The following is a 4700-nucleotide window of genomic DNA, read 5'->3' as shown; positions in this document are numbered from 1 at the left end:
AGGTATCCAAAAGCCGGGCAGACGTGGTGCTGAGGGACATGGGTCAGTGATGGGTTTTGTCAGTGTTGGGTTGATGGTTGGACTCTATGATCTGAAAAGTCCCTTCCGACCTCAGCAACTCTATTACATTATTTTTTTTTTCACGTGCTATATCTGATAGAAAGCTGGTTTGTGTCTACCCATATTAAATACATCATGCACTGTGTATAATGTGGATAAAACAACCTGCTTGTGCGTTTATACACAGTATTTAGGAGCTGAGGTCTTCCTGTCCCCCCCCTTCGCCCCTGCCCCGTGGTGACAATGACAGGGGAGGCTGAGCTGCCTTTCCAGGAGCCCACGCTACCGAAGCAGGAGAAATCAAACTGCTCCTTCAGCCACGAAGGTGGCGGCCAGATGGGCTCCTGAAGTGTTGCTGAGCAGATTGTCCTTCTTCTTTTTAAAATCCTCCTTTCTTTGAGAAAGAAGGCATATGCGAAATTGCGTTTGCGCGCGAGTGATGTCGTTGCTGTCGCTCTGTTAGTTCGGCGCCCCGTCAATTTTTGGGCTGATTTCAGCAGAAATGAAACACGGGGGCAAATTTGAAGATATTAATTCTGTGTGTCTGTAGTAGCCGGGCAGGGGGAGAGCGTGCTTCTCTGCAAAGGGAAAATATATGCAGTGTACAATTCAACCACTAATTCAACCACAACCACTTGGAAAGAGAGGTGCCCCCGTGCTGGGAACTGAAAGCCTGGGGACTGGAAAATCCCTCTTTCAATCAATATATTCCTGTAGGATTTGCTGGTGTTCCTTTAAAGCCTTTCATGGGAGACGTGCGTGTTTCTCTCCTCTGTGGATTCTCTGTTTAAGACGAGCCTGAAGCTTTGGTATAATTTAGGAAAAAAAAAATATATATATCTGACAGTCATGAGATGCAATTCCCGAGGAAATGAGGCTTCCTGGATGTCCCTGCTCACAAAACTCTCCCTCTTATCTGTGCTCCTCTTCCCCTTTGTACGGCCGACGTGCTTAGACGCGCCTTTTTTCTGGCTTATGTCATGACCAGGTAATTTCTCCAAATGAGAGCTGAAAAGCTCCCTGAAGCTGCAGGCAGTTAATGAATGCACAGAGGGAATGATTTACAGTGTGGGCTGAATTACAGCTTCCCTACTTCGCTGGGACTAACCCTCAGCCAGGCCAGCTCCTTCGCTGCTCCAAATTTTTATATTTAAATATAAAAGTACCTGTGGAAGCAGCTCCTGGTGAGGACAGGCAGAGACTCTCACTTCATATTCCTGCTGCCTTCCTGTGATTTATCATCCATAAATTTCTCAAGACAGCTTCTTGTGGAAGATGAGGCTCGTTGATCTACCCTTTTACCATAATGTGGCGGGGGGTGTGTGTGTGTGTTTCTTTTTCTTTTTTTTTTTATTTTTAGGGCTCTTTTTGGCAGTCTCCTTCGCCCAGTTTGATCCGTAAACCGGATTTGCCTTTCTGCATGACTCAGCTCCCTCTCACGGGCGGCTGCTGCCACCTCTGCCGGAGCTGAAGTGGCCTCAGAGCGCTCATCCCTTCAGGCTCCAATCCCCCCGTTTTTGGGGCTCCACGTCCTCCCATCCAGCCCCCCCCAACAGAAAACGCTGGGAAATACGAGGCTGAAATGATTAGGGATGATAGGAGGGTAAAGAAATGATGAGCTAATTCACTGCTTTACCTGAGACTTTGTTGGGATGAAAGCAGTCGGGGTTAATTCAGTTTGGAGATTAGTTGGTGGCTTGTCTGAAATTAAAAAGAAATACATCGTTAATTCAAGAAAAAAGAATATCAAAGAATGTTACTATTTCTATCCAAGTAGAAATCATAAAGAGGGTGCTGCTGTGTTCATTATAAAACACCCATCGAAACCATCCTGTTTCATACTGAATAGTAGATTTTGTGAATTTTTCATTTAGCAAAATTTACTACTGTAGAATTGATACTTTAGAATCGGTGGCTGCATTTGAGCCCCAAACTGGTTCTGTGGGAGCTGCCCCAGCGGGGATTCTCATCCCGAAGGAGGGGTCCCCTGGTCCCCAAACTTTCCCACTGCCTTTTGCTGCGCTCAGCAGATTTTTAGTGTCTTGTGGTTAAAATTCACACGAGAAGGATCTTTGTGCTGAACGGGAGTAAAAATTCTGCAAGTGACTTGGTATAAACATGGCTCGTAGCTTGATCCTGAAAACCCATAAATCAGGGAAGGAGCAGGGAATCTTTACTCAGATGTGTTCAGTACCCATTTTTTCCCTTTTTTTCTGAGTTTCCTGGTTGTCATTCTGGCCTCATTTGCTCCAAGAGCAGATATATTTAAATGAAGCTACAGAACGCATCCCTTGGTAAAACCAGGAACTAAAACTGAGTTATTCCTGATCCTGCTGTGATTCAGAGAGAGCAGTGCTTTGCTTCCTGGGTGATCCCACAGGGAATGGTGAGAGGCCGGAGGTTTGAGGTGTACAGCTCAGGGGTCCGGAGCCAAATCCATCAAAAAATGCACCGAGTTGTTTGGCTTAAACCCAGCCCCAACAAGGGTTTGCCGTTTACACACAGCTGGGCGAGACACGTCACTCCCAGTGCGGTTTTCTACAAAAAAAGATCAATTTGGATCAGCTCTAACACTTTGGAGAGCTCGGGAAGGAACCCGAGTGATACCCTGTGGGCAGACTTAACTACGAGAAACAAATTTATTCTGTCTGAAGGCTCAATTTATGTCCTTGTTCATATGTCTTTTAATATTTTAACGCTCGTTGGGTGTGCAAAAATGCTCAATAGTGGTCTAATTTTCAGTCTCACTGCAATCAGGGATGTGCTGGGTGATTCTGCATCCTGGGGGGCATCAGGAAGAGTGTGAGCAGCAGGTGGAGGGAGGTCATCCTGCCCCTCTGCTCTGCCCTGGGGAGGCCCCAGCTGGAGCACTGGGACCAGTTCGGGGCTCCCCAATTCCAGAAGGACAGGGAACTGCTGGAGAGGGGACAGCAGAGGCTACAAAGATGATGAGGGGCCTGGAGCATCTCTCTGCCGAGTAAAGGCTGACTGACTTGGTGCTTTTGACTCTGAAGGCTGAGGGGGGATCTGATCAACACCTATAAATCCTTCAAGGGTGGGTGTCAGGAGGATGGGGCCAGGCTTTTTTCAGTGGTGCCCAGGGACAGGACAAGAGGGAACGGGCACAAACTGGAACAGGGGAAGTTCCATCTCAACATGAGGAGGAACTTGTTTGGCGTGAGGGTGGCAGAGCCCTGGCAGAGGCTGCCCAGAGAGGGGGGGGAGTCTCCTTCTCTGGAGACATTCCAACCCCACCTGGACACATTCCTGTGGGACCTGCTGTGGGTGCCCCTGCTGTGGCAGGGGGTTGGAGGAGATGTTCTCTAGAAGTCCCTGCAAACCCCATAGCATTCTGTGATTCTGTGATTCTGTTGTTGTGAAGGCATTCCTGAAGTTAGGTGCTTTTGGAAATCCTATACCAAGTATGCGATGGGGTGATAATAGCTGAGGGTTGGGTTTTTTTTCTTTAATATATCTTTCAAAAAAGTGTTTTGCCCTGCACTAAAATACAGCCGCTGAGATACGACCTCAGCACTTAAAATACCCATTTCTTCTCCTCAGGTGTTTAGAGCCAGGGGCTCCACGTTTCAGCCTTCCTATCAGCCTTCTTCCCAACACAGCAGCTATCTGCAGGAGGTGGGAAGGCAAAGTGTTAAGATCAGGCCAAAAATCAAAGTTTAAAGGTCAGCAGATGGACCAGAGTCTTCCCTTTGCCGTAGGAGGTAAAGACTTTTGTGTGGAATCACATCTTCTGATGGAACACTAAAAGCTGTGTGGTTTTTTGCAGCTCCCTAGCAAGCTGGCCCAGTTTTAGGAGCAGGTTGCCCAGAGCGACAGACGAAAGGAGGCAATAAAATCACATTTTAAGCAAAAAAAGAAAGAGACCCTGCGACTCTTTGCCTGTTTCTGCCCGTTTAATGAGGATTTGCTCCATCCCCCACCTTCGGCCTCATTCTCCCCAGGCTGTGGAGATGGAGCGACGCCTCATTCTCCCCAGGCTGTGGAGATGGAGTGAGCTCACAGAATCACACAACCTTCATGGTTGGAAGGGAACTTTGAGATCATGGAGTCCAACCACACACAATCTTCATGGTTGGAAGGGAACTTTGGGATCATGGAGTCCAACCATAGGAACCACGGCCACCCTCCCATTGTTTGAACATCCCCATCTATTTGTTCGTGTCTCTGTTTCAGCTCCCAGGGGAGAAACTTCCCCTGCTCCTTCTCCGCTCCTTTTTCTCTCCAGTGCTGGATTGGATTGGCAGGAGAGCAGGGACAGATGTGCTGAGACTGGAGAGCTCACAGAATTCATGCTTCACTAAAAAAAAAAAAAAACAAACCCACAACCCACCCCTGTTATTATTATCCTTGCAAATGAGGGATGACAGGCTGCCTAGGCTTGCTGAGTTTATATTTATGTCAAGAAACTGATTGCAAGAAATAAGAGATGTCGTAGCGAATTGTACACGGGTACTGCCTTCCTGTGAGGACCTTTTACAGCCATTTCAGGGCTCAGTTAAACTCTGCTTGATGTAAACTTCCATTTTCCACCCGGTTTTGAGTGCTAAAAATGGTTTCCTTCCTTCCTTCCTTCCTTCCTGAATCCTGAGACACCGATATGACGCCCTCCCAAAGAGGAT

Source organism: Calidris pugnax, unplaced genomic scaffold (genome assembly GCF_001431845.1).
Source record: "Calidris pugnax isolate Ruff unplaced genomic scaffold, ASM143184v1 scaffold288, whole genome shotgun sequence".
Taxonomy (NCBI): domain Eukaryota; kingdom Metazoa; phylum Chordata; class Aves; order Charadriiformes; family Scolopacidae; genus Calidris; species Calidris pugnax.
Note: the sequence above shows the minus strand (reverse complement) of the source record.